The following is a 13,287-nucleotide window of genomic DNA, read 5'->3' as shown; positions in this document are numbered from 1 at the left end:
GGGAAGGGGGGGGATAGTGTTTTTTTTTCATTTTTCTAGGTTTTTTACTTTGAAACTTATCCCAAACCCTTATATGTATCAAAAATTCAATTTTCAACCTCCATTTTCCCCCAAAACCTCCTCTATCCCCTTAAATGTGACATCCTTTTCTCCCTCATTTATTGCCTCCACTTCTCCCACCAAATTACCTCATTAAATGCCTGCAAATTATCTTATCACTTTCCACATCATCATTCTCGCAACTAGGTGGGGGCCAAAACTAGTGATTTTTTTTCCATCTTTTTTGAATTCTCATGCTTTAAAACCTAACCCAAACCCATATACATATATAAAATTAATTTTTTAAACTCAATTTCCACCTAAAACCGTCTCTACCTTACCTTTTTCCCTCCAAATCAGCCTCCCCTCTCTCTCTCCCCCCTTTCCCTCCCTCTCTCTCTCTCTCTCTCTCTCTCTCTCTCTATATATATATATATATATATATATATATATATATATATATTGTGAGCTTATGGCCTGCATACTCACTTTCCCTCTCTCCCTCTCTACTGTGAGCTAATGGCCTACATACTCACTTTCCCTCTCTCCCTCTCTACTGTGAGCTAATGGCCTATATATATATATATATATATTGTGAGCTTATGGCCTGCATACTCACTTTCCCTCTCTCCCTCTCTACTATGCTTTCATGCCATTGTCACTCTCTCTATTGTGCTTTCATGGCTTAACATCAACATAGAACTGTTAATCCAACATTACTTAACCTATTAATTCTTTTCTCCACTTAGAGCTTGTCCGATTGTGTGATGTGTCACCTAAGTAGAATCATGGCCTTGCACGAAATCACTAATGTGAATGTGCCATCATAACGACGCAAGGTGAATTTGCATGCTCGAGTGTTGGAAGAGTATGCATCTTTGGGCAAGGGTCATCTCACAAAACAAGAGAAGATTGCACGAAGACAAGGTGGTCACACAAATGTGGATCTGTGGGTTGATGGAAATCGATACCCAACAAACCCTTCTGCGCAATACCCACCAACTTTTAGAGACTTGCCCTCATTTATTCAGTATGTGGGAGATGGTAACAATGGGATGCTCGGGTATTGCAAGATATTATCAAACAAGTGATGCTGGCAGAGTATTCTACTTGTCCTTGCAATTGTGTGCTCTTTAAGGTACATTAGGTGGTTTGTACCAAGCCCTACTTTAGTCTCATTCCAAGGTTAAGAAGCTCGAGGATGCAAATCAAGAGGGTGTAGCATGCATTGAAAATCCAAGGCAGACCATTAACCACATAAAGAGCACCCCTACTAGAGCAAGGGAGCGTAAGAGGCCACTCAACCATATTGAAACACTTGCTGTGGGAGGGGGTGCTTGTAAGCGAAGAGTTCACATAGCTTGGTATGGCTCTTAACCATTCCACTAGTAATGTCAATGCACTGTCAGTGCACTTCCAAGTTGGAAATGTCAATGCTTTCTTTTTTCTTTGTAGGGTATTCCTTCAAGATATTATAGATGCTAATAAGTCTGGGGACTGTAATGAGGACTTGTGCTCAATCACAACAACGAGGAAGCATGTGCTTAAAATGATCAAGTATCCCTAAGAAGATACGTTTGGTGGTGGCCAATGATATCATGTCCGAGGTAGCCCAAACTATTAGCAATGTTGAGGTTGTTAATGCGTGCGGTGATGAGGTAGGCATTAGCACCAACTTCGGGCTATGAAGCACTTCATCAGTTGCTAGGAGACACCCTCCGCAAGAAAGATATCATGCACAACCTTTTACCATTGCCTAAGAGGGTATCATTAGCTAAGGGAGTGAGAAATGAAGACGTCAAATGCAGGATTGGTGAGTACTATCGCATCCACGACACCCTCTCCATTGCAGCATAGGAGAAAAAGAAGACCGTGCACATGATATGGTTTTGTTCCCTTACAATGAATTCAACAACATATTTGTGACCTGCAGATGCTACAAAAGGCTATGATGTTGTTTTATGGATTGCCTACAGGATGTGAGTGTGAGGTTTGTAACATTATATTATTTTTATTCGTGTGCATGTTTGGGGCATCATAGCATAGCGGAGGCTACACTCCAACCCACACACTTGTCAATCCGTGAATGCAACCCGGTTAGCGCATAGAGGCTATCCCGAATGGGAGAAGATGAGTTAACCACATACTAATGACTTCTAGTCCTACTCAATCCTTCTTCAACACTCAAGCAATCAATCTAACACAATCAACACATCAATCTAACATAATCAAAGCATCAAGATTAGGCTACACTTAAGCACAAAAAAATGCAACTTATGCAAAGAACCTAACATGCAAAGAGCTATCACATAAGCCTCAACTACACATCATTTCATGCACAAGCTCCATCACATGCACTCTACAACTCACAAATCAAAACATCATTAAGAAATCTAGATTAGCAAGTGTGTAGACCAAAACCTCATATCATTGAAAATGTAAAGAATAGAGAGTACAAGATTGAAACAAGAATGGAAATGGAGAGCCTTGGGAGAGCACTTGAGAAGGAGCTATGGAGCAAGCTCTCTCTATGAGCCTCTCAACCAAATGACCAAAGAGTCCCCTAGCTCTCAAATGAGCCACCTTTTATACAAAAACTCTAGAACTCCCAAAGGTTCCCATGTGGGATTATTGTCAAACCCTCTCCCACATTCATCTACAAAGTGGAACTCTTTTTTCTGAAGCTTTTAGACATCAGTGTTCACCCCATGGAAACCAAGGCATCGGCCCCAAGGTGCTAAGACAACCCCAGGTCCTACCAAGCATTCCACATGGCTGTAGACACATCATGTCTCAATTCACTTTGTATATATATATTTTTAGGGTATAATTTTTTTTAATAAATTTTTATTACTCCTAGCACCCAGCTCATATCTAAGAGGTAGCCACCACTAGGGATAACTAATATACCTTGAAAGCATAAGAACTTGGCATATTCCATTGGTATATATCCTACACTGTCTTTAAATAGAAATATCTTTTACTAAGTCTTCTAAGAGTCTAGAATTCACTCACCATATTTTAACAACTAATCAAAAACTTAAACCAGCCAACATTGTGTGAACATGCAAACCATATATTCAAAAGATAAAGTCACATAAAGAAATAAAGATTAAGATTTGAATACACCTGTTGTAGTGCCCTGTTGATGTTGTTCGTTTGCATTGATGCATTGCTGATTTTGTGCAGATTGCTCCTCCTTGATCTTTGTAGGCGTAGCATGTCTCCCCCCTTCCTAATTTGTGTGCACGATAGGTGGACTATTGGGGCGTGTTTGATGCTCTTTTTTTAGTGGAGATCTCTGCAAAATTTTTATTAACAAACAAGAAAAGAAAAGAAAAGAATAAAATTTTGCCATTGGTGCCAAACACCGAATATAGCCGAGGGGAAAAACCCAGTGGGAGAAAAGTGCCCTGGCTTATCGATCTTATTGTGGAGTCGCTGAGCTTACCTTTGCGCTGATAGTGGCGATCATATCAAAAAGAACATAATCCTCTAAGGCATAAGGAACCACACTATTCAAACATTGATCTACCAAAGAGCTTCAATTGTAGTGTTAATGCCTTATCTTTGGTTTTAGGTATGTCCTTCTTGGGTGGGAATTTTATCAATTGTCTTGGAATTTGAGCAAGATAAGAAGATTTAGGCATTGAAATGCTAGAATCTATGCTCAAATGAGACTCATGTGAAGTTGGATGTGTCTTAGGTACACCAGTTGAGGGTGGAATTGTGTAACAAGGAGAATTTGGGACAACTGGTGATTCATTACATGTTTTGGAAAGGTCAACACAAGTAGATTTGTAGGTGCTATCACAGCCACCTATCCTATCCTGAAGAGTTTGTGTTGATTTCTTTTGCACCCACTGATATGGAAAATCAAGGGTGGCTTTTGGATTCTTTCTGAAACACTCTTTTACCCCTAGCAAAGCATGGCATTTTGGAAGCCAAATTGCTGTTGCACCCTCATAATAGCCTTGTGCTTTGAGCACACGTTTTGGGACCCATCGAGTAACAATCCGAGGTTTAGGCTTGGAAATGATGTGCTTTTTAGGAGGTTTGGCAACTGGACTAGATGGTACAAGTTTGTACGCATCTTTGGGTAGCCACATTGATAATTCCTTCTTGCCTGGCCTTCTTTGAGCAGCAACTAGAGTAGTTGGAACATGCCAGCCATGGCCCTCACTTGAATACTCATCAATTATCCACATCATTTGTTTTGGAGCTTCAAGAGCAGATTTTGAAAGTGGGTTGTGTAGGGTAGAAACACCACCCTTTTTACATGATAAAGCTCGTGGATTAGCAGAGACTTCCTCTACATGCAAAGCTGTTGTTGATGCATCCCTATAGTACAAATCATCTAGAAGGTCACGTGGTTGTACCATTTGTATAGGAATAATATCATATCCATCTGAGTCACAAAATTGAATTGGCTTCGGTAAAGCACATGTCGATAATGTTGCAAGGACATGACTCCATTCTAATGGATCAATTAAATGCTCAGGGAAGGGTTGTGGAATGTATGCCTCGTCTGATACACTTCGATTACCCTTAAGTCTCTCAGTGTTGAAATCCCTACATGAGGCTCCACACATCCACAGGTCTTCTCGCCCCATCAGACAATGTAACTCTCGAGCCCTCAGATGAAGCAGAATCAAACTCATCTATTGGAGACCTTGTTACATCACGATATGAATGATTCCTTAGGTTGACCCTTGTGATGACAGAATCATGTCGGAGGTACAAATAATTGTATCCCCAATCTTGAATCATTTGAAATTGTCGCATGAACGGTCTACCCAATATCACTTCATAGTTTGGATGTTTTCCAAAATCCGCTACTGCAAAGGTGTGCTCATATTCAATCCCACATGTGGTGACCAATATGTTCTCAAGCAACCCAAGGAGATGTTCTAAGCTTCCATCTGCTAGCTGCAAGCGCATCCTTGTACTCCTAATAGCTGGTTTGCCCCACTTTTCCCAAATGGACCTTGTCACAATGCCCACTCCTGCGCCACTATCAAGTATTGCAGTTGAAGATACTTTTCGCACTTCTAATGGGAGGGTAGCATTTCCCTGATCGTCTTCACAAAATTTTCCTACTTTGTTGATAGGAACTGGCATAACATGCTTTGTCTCAGGGTGTATAGTACACTCATGGTGACCCTTTTGTAGCAATACCTGCTCTGACAAACATGTGGCAATATCATTCCACAACTCAGGTCGAATTTTTATCAAATCAAGCAAAGGTAAGGTACAAGCCACTGGTGCTGACAAAATAGCTTGCACCATACTCATATCTTTCTCCTTTGTCAACCTTCTATGCATGGAGGGTATCCTCAAGGTTTGAGAACAGTTCTCATATTCTCCCAGATATGATGGTAAGGTTTTCATTGTATGCTTACTTCTAGGAGAAACAATTGTTTGAACTTCCTCCTGGATGCTTGGGCGTCCAAAGTTGTTTTCCGTGCCCCTGGTAAAATCCACCTCAGAGAATGGAGGCGAACTAATAGAAGACATGTTCTCATGAACTTTCTCATGAACTGCGGCCCACATCTCATTTGCCATGTCCTCATTAGCATCAATAACTTCATCATTGCATGGGAGGACAAGGCTAGGTGGTGGCAGATTACCCCCTTTCAATTGGGTGTCAATTGGTGCAAACCTTTCACAAGCTCACTTTTCATTTCTTGACTTGATGACACTTCTGGTATGGTTTCTAATGTTGGCTTAAGAGAGGTTGGGCCCCGAGGAATAGGTGGTGGTGGTCCCTCAAGTATTGACTGAGCTTCCCTAATGAGTTGCTGATGTACAGCTAGATTGATCTTCTCCTCACTCATGAGGGTTTGGGTGTTCTTGAAGCTTCTTGGGTAGCCCAGATAAAGCTGCAATGCGACTTCTATGAGCATCAAGGATGGCCTCTAGAGTCTCATTCACTTTATCCACAAAAACAGAACCCCCAGAACTATCCTCAGTCGTACTATCCTCATTTTGTTTAACACTAGGCCCAGGTTGAGGTTGATGTTCCTCATGCACTTCTTGGGATGTAAAAGTTTTATCCCTCATGTTTTGTTTAGAGGCTTCTTGAGAACTAGTGGATGCACTTTTAGTTTGTTTGTTTCGGTTCTTCTTCCTCCTAGTGGTCTTTTTTCTATTGGACTGTAGGGTCTTGTCCACCTTATTTGTCTTTGCATCCCTAGTTCGAGGTGTCTCATCAGTTTGTATTTCTGCATTTCGTGTCTGTGATCTAGTCATGACTCTAAGTGGCACGACATCCTCATTCTCAGATGAAGGTGGCGATGGAACTGCTCCTACAAGGTTGAGTGAGACCTTTGGTTGAGAGGTGCCTTCCTCATGTGGTTTCAGCAGACAATCCTTTGGGAAGTGTTCAACACAACACCCCAGACAATATCTTTCAATTGGTGGAAACTGTTGTACTGTTGTATTGGACCGAGATGCTTGCCTAGAGCGATGTGGACAATCACGAGCCCAATGGGGTTCTCCACACTCATAACAGGGGCCCATTGGTTTGGCCTCTACTTTCCTTGGCTGCCATTGACCTGAGGGGCCTGGAGTCCTAGGTTGGTAGCCACCTAGCAACATTAAAGAGTTTTGTTCCCCTGGTTGAGTGTGCACCACCAGTGCTGGGCTTGGGTATGCGGGACTTTCAAAGAGATTTTCCTTGGATGAATATGATACATATTCCTCCTCCACATAGCCAGGGTTTACCAAGTCTCTACACATATTTGAATTGTCGTAGTCAACAACCCTCACAGGAGCAGTCCCTGGAGCAGGAGGTTGAGCACCAAGAACAGGTCGTGCTTGCTCTTGTGCCATCGGTGGCTTACGTTCAAAATTAGTATACTGTTGATACATTTGTGGAGCCACTCCACCCCTTGGCTGCTCACGTTCCTGTCTCATTCTCGCAATGCGAGTACATTCCTGTGTGGTGTAGGTAAAGTTCCAAGCACAGGCTTGGCACCACTTTTTTGTGGGTTGGTTTGTGACTAGAGGAGAAAAGGTATTACAATCCTCTGTTTTATGGTTACCGCCACATGCTCCACAAAGATGAGGACCTGTAGGAAGTACACTCCTCATTCTCTGCTACTGTTATTGTGGCTGCATGGGTGGACGATAGGTCTGTCCCAATCTCCGTAGTACTAGGTTAGCTATCTGGTCTGGATTTACTAGCGCGCTAGACCCTGAACTTTGGTCATCTCCCCACTGATCTCTAGGTTTCACCTCTGGGCCAGAACCATCTTGGAATTTTAAGTTATCGGTGAAATCCATAGCATCATGGCAACACTCATTGAAATTTGTATGTTTCTTCGCATAGAGATGTGTATGCAGAGTCGAATTTTTGAGTCCTTTTAAGAAGAGAGAAATTAATCGACTTTGGGCGGGCTTCTCATCCTCTGGGCAACGATTAATGTACTGCTTCATTCTATTTACACAGTCTCTAACACTCTCATTCTCGCCTTGCTTGAAAGAGTAGATGTGTGCTACCGTGTCATGTTGAATTCCCATCAAGGAAAAAGCAGCAATGAATCTCTCTTCCAAAACTCGTAAAGAAGATTTGTCTGAAGCCTCTAATGCCTGAAACCAAGCCAGGGCTTTTCCCTCAAGAGTGAGTCCAAATCCTTCAATTTGAGTATGCTTATCAGCCACTTGCTTAGCTCGAACTGCTTGCCTAAATGCTGCTACATGATCATATGGATCTCCCGACCCTTCATACTTCTTTACCAGTTTCTGAAGAGTTGATGGCCTTACTTGTCTTGAATACTCATCATAGGGCCTACGGCCTCTCACTCTCAGTGGGAATTGTTCCTCTCTTTGGAAAGATGGTCCACATGTTTCCAAAATTGGTGTGGGAACCCTATTACCAGCCTCACCAAACCCCTCCAAAGATCTTGTCACCCGCATTTCAGGAGGTGCATTAATGGGATGCCGAGTTGGCTCCCCTACCCTCCGATTGTTATAGTGAGAAAGATGTTGTTGCCGGTGGTCGCATATTTGGTGTAGGACGATATCTTGGTGCTAGAGTTGGGCTACTAGCAGTGGTCCACTTAGATGTTGAGGGTCCCTCTCTAGTGAACTCTCGTAGGGGAGGAGCAACAGTTTCTCCAAGAAAGGCTGTCTCTCCTGGTTTGGCTGTATTTGTTGAGAACACTTCCATGAATAATGGTTGTCCTTTCCACGTGAGTTCCCGAATCTCTTTCCAATCTAGGGTTCGGTATTCATTGGCCCATTTATCAATTATTCTGTTCATGTGTCCTGCAAGCTTCTCAACTACCACCACATGAGCTAGAGAAAGATCCAGCTGTGGCAATCTAGTTGTGGCATAATATCCCTCTAACGAGTCCTTATAGACCTCTTGAAGTGGGTCATCCTGTAAGACCTTTGTCACTGGAATTTGTCGTACAAACTCCCATTGGCTTTCAGCCCCCCTGATCCATTTTACTCTTGCCTTTCCTATCCCTTTCCAAATTTAGATCTACAAGAAGTAAATCATCTATGGATGGCTTTGAGGACTGGGCATTGGATGGTCCAGGCATGTCCGGCTCAATGAGCCAGTCATCTCTAGACTCCCTTGCTTTGGAAAGTTCTGATAAGTCTAAGAACTCGGTTTTAGAGAGCTCCCCTAATTTGTCTACCTTTTCTGGATGGTAGGTGACTTCGTAGCGAACACCATCTCCACCCATGTACATGTTACCCTGGTCATTGACTAGAGGTGCTCTATCAAGTTCTGAGAAAATGTCTGCGATCTTAACAAGATACCGTTGTTGTGGGTCCCTAAAGATCTCAGCTCCTTGAGCATTTATGTAGACATATTGGAGTCTCACATTGAGTGTTAACCCCATGGTGTCGGCTTCAAATGGATTAAAGGATCTTGAGGGTGTCCTATTTGGGGCTACGGGATGTTTGTTGGCCCTAGATTGTCCATGGACAATGAACTAGTTGTTCTGGAGGAAAGAGTATCGGATTGGGATTCAGAAAGGGTTTCAGCAATATCTGCCAAATTGCCTACCGATTAGGTCCCACTTTCTTGCGTAGGTACTCTAGAAGGTGCCCTAGGCCCTATGGCAGAATCTACAAGACGTCCCGACCGCAAGTGCATAAGCTCAAATTTTTTTGGTTTTTTTTTATGTGTTTTTTTTTTGTTTTGTTTTATTTTTGTTTTTGTTTTTTTTTATTTTTAAATAAATAAATATATATATATATATATATATATATGTATATATATATATATATTTTTTAACCTACCTAATCACTAAATGCACTAAAAGGAGTATGTGTGGCGTAACTATCTATCCTATTTTATTATTATTATTATTATTTTTAATGATTTTTTTTAAAAAATGATTTTATGATTTTATGTTTTTACTTTTTTTTAAAAAAATTTACACAAAAATTATGAATCACACTAAAAAAAAATACTAATTATGCACAAAGTTACAAAAAATTAAAAAATGCAGGTTACACTAATTATGCAAAAAATTAAAAAAAATGAAGAATTACAAAATATGCAAAAAAATAGACTCCTAAAAAACACTTAATTTATAGAATTTTTTTTAAAATTTTCTTTTGTCTTCTTTTGTTTTTTTCTCCTTTTGTTGTTTTTTTTTAAATTGTTTGTTTGTTTGTTTTTTTTTAACTACTAAATTTCGTGCCTAATTACAAAAAATATAAAAATACTAATTATGCACGTAATTACAAAAATAAAAATAGAAAATGCACGCTACTTTACTTATGCAAAAATTTAAATAAGGAACAATGGATTCAAAAAGAATAAAAATTGTTTTTTTTAAAAAAAAATTAATTGTTTTTCCTCTTTTTTTTTAAATTTTTTTCTATTCTTTTTTTTTAAATTTCTTTTCTAAATTTAATTGTTTTTCTTTCTTTTTTCTTTCTTTATCTTTTGTTTTTTTTAAAAAAAATCTCTTTTTCTCTTTTTTTTTCAAAAAATAATTTTTTTTTTGTTTTTTTATATTTATTATTATTATTTTTTATTTAAAAATACAAAAAAAATACATGAAAGATTAATAAAAATTAAAAAAATAAAAATAAAAAATAAAAATAAAAATTGAACCTACCTTATCGTCCGCCGTTTCCCGGCTCGCCGCACGCCGGATTAGTCGCTGGCGCGCACACGCTCGCCGAGTCCTCAATGCTGCCAGCTCTCCCTCAGCTGGTTCTCTTCCTTTTCTTCTGTCTTCTACAGCAACTGCCGGTCGCCTCCTCTTCGCTTCCAGTCGCTTCTCTGCGTTCGCCTTAGCACCCAGCTCTCAGTCGCTTGCTTGCTTCTTGCCGCCACTTTAGCCGCCGCCTAAACACCTTCTCACGGCCACCTCTTCTACTGCAGCCGCGAAGGCCACTCCACCTGAGTCGCCGGCCTCTTCTTCGCCGCTACAGCCACCCAACAGCCTTGCAACGGCCACCGGCCAGTCTCCACACAGCCGGCCAGTCACTTCTCCTCGTCTGCTTGCTAGCCACCGCCTACAGCCCTTCCTCGCTGCAGTGCTCGACGACGCACGCCCTTCCACAGCGCTTCAGCGCTTCTGCAGCCAACGCCAGCGTTTCGATGCCGACGGCTCCCTCCACGTTAGATTAGCAATCATAGTAATGCCCTTCCTCGCTGCAGTGCTCGACGCCACAAAATATATATATATATATATATATATATATATATAGATTTATATTTTTTTTTCTTCCACAGCGCTTCAGCGCTTCTGCAGCCAACGCCAGCGTTTCGATGCCGACGGCTCCCTCCACGTTAGATTAGCAATCATAGTAATGCCCTTCCTCGCTGCAGTGCTCGACGCCACAAAAAAAATATAAATATAAATATATATATATATATATATATATATATATAGATTTATATTTTTTTTCTTCCACAGCGCTTCAGCGCTTCTACAGCCAACGCCAGCGTTTCGATGCCGACGGCTCCCTCCACGTTAATGTATTATATATATATATATATATATATATATATATATATATATATATATATATATATATATATATATATATATATATTTTAAGCCGCCTTCCTGATTTTTTTTCAACCGCCCTTCCACTCCAGCTCTTGATAGAGCGCTTGATGCACGTCAGTGTATACCTCCGATGCAGCCTTCGTTTTCACAAGGCCGCCCTCACTGCCATCTCCAACGCCGTCTTACAGCCGCATGAAATAGATATATATATATATATATATAGCTATCTTTCTTTGATATGCTTGATGGAAACGCCTCCCCACACAATAACAACACAACAAAACAATAGAAGAAAGGCCGCCTCCAACACTTTCTATCTACCACTCGCCAACCCCGTCAAAGATGCAAAAACAGAAAGTGCATAAATCTGATTAATGGCGGGATTTCTCTACCGCATTGGGGTTTTAATTAATTTTGTTTTTTTTTTTTGCTTCTAATCAAAAAACCGAAAACACACAAGGCGCCCTTGAGATCACACACTCAATGCCCTTGCAAACTCTACTCTAATCTACCCTAATCCACGATTTTGCAATCAATGGAGCACTTAGTAAGAAGTAATGGTTAACACCCTTCACTAACTTAGGTGTGCGTTCCCCGGCAGCGGCGCCATTGTTTGGGGCATCATAGCATAGCGGAGGCTACACTCCAACCCACACACTTGTCAATCCGTGAATGCAACCCGGTTAGCGCATAGAGGCTATCCCGAATGGGAGAAGATGAGTTAACCACATACTAATGACTTCTAGTCCTACTCAATCCTTCTTCAACACTCAAGCAATCAATCTAACACAATCAACACATCAATCTAACATAATCAAAGCATCAAGATTAGGCTACACTTAAGCACAAAAAAATGCAACTTATGCAAAGAACCTAACATGCAAAGAGCTATCACATAAGCCTCAACTACACATCATTTCATGCACAAGCTCCATCACATGCACTCTACAACTCACAAATCAAAACATCATTAAGAAATCTAGATTAGCAAGTGTGTAGACCAAAACCTCATATCATTGAAAATGTAAAGAATAGAGAGTACAAGATTGAAACAAGAATGGAAATGGAGAGCCTTGGGAGAGCACTTGAGAAGGAGCTATGGAGCAAGCTCTCTCTATGAGCCTCTCAACCAAATGACCAAAGAGTCCCCTAGCTCTCAAATGAGCCACCTTTTATACAAAAACTCTAGAACTCCCAAAGGTTCCCATGTGGGATTATTGTCAAACCCTCTCCCACATTCATCTACAAAGTGGAACTCTTTACAAGAGCCCTAAGTATCTTTTTTGTTGCATCCTTGTATTTGATCTTCATTTGTCATGCAACAGTGCACGTTTTCGCGCAAAGAGCATAACATTGTGTTTGTTTTATGGATTTCATAGGTCAAACAGTCTCATTCGTTTTGAAGTTGGATGAGTATCAGATAGTGAAGGGAAGGAGGCTAGAGAGAGTGAGTATTACACTCATAAACTGCGCTATATGGGAGAAAGCCTTTAAAGTTGGTGATGGTTGTGAGAGGAGCTAGAGGGCTGGTGATTAGCAGATTGATGGAGCTAGTGATGAAGCTAGTGAGATGAAGCTGGTCTGATGAGAGCAGAACAAACACTAACTTTTCATTCAATGTTCAATCAAAGAAAGAAATTTGGTGGTTGGGAGGCTTTGAGGTTCCCAAGGAAACAAACGAGGTGCTAGCATGGGTCTTTGGGAGATTGCCTTGGGTTAGTAATGTAATCTAAGGCACAAATAGAGGGGGAGCACTTGGATGTTGAGACTCTAGGAAGTTTTGCCATTGATTGGCATGGGTGGGAACCTGAAGATAATCAAGTATATGCTTGGTTGCTCTCAAGGTGCAAATATTGCTCATCCATGCCCTTAGTGTGAAACAAAAAGGCAAGAAGAAATGCAAGGGGAGGGACATTGGTGAAGAGGAATGTGACAAGATGGCAGTTGCGAGGGTGAATGGGATGGTGGTGTACTTTCATCACCTATGCTAGCACCTCCAATGAGGGATTTGTGAGATAATAGTTGGAACCCTATTCTTCCTTTTCCTCTCAAGATTGTTCACTTTTGTACTTTGCATGCTTTCATGCGTATCTTTGACCGCCTCTTAAAGTGTCACACATAGACTATGCTTTCACTATGCCTAGTAAATCTCAACAAGATGAGGCGATTACAAAAGTAGAGAACATTCTCAATGAGATTGGTTGTCATGGTGGTAACGTGGAGATTTGAGAGAACCAGAAGACCTTAGGAGGTT

The sequence above is a fragment of the Cibotium barometz genome, chromosome 13 (assembly GCF_041138505.1).
Source record: "Cibotium barometz isolate CiBa-2024 chromosome 13, ASM4113850v1, whole genome shotgun sequence".
NCBI lineage: Eukaryota > Viridiplantae > Streptophyta > Polypodiopsida > Cyatheales > Cibotiaceae > Cibotium > Cibotium barometz.
The sequence above is the reverse complement of the archived record's forward strand: the minus strand, read 5'-3'. Positions refer to the sequence as shown.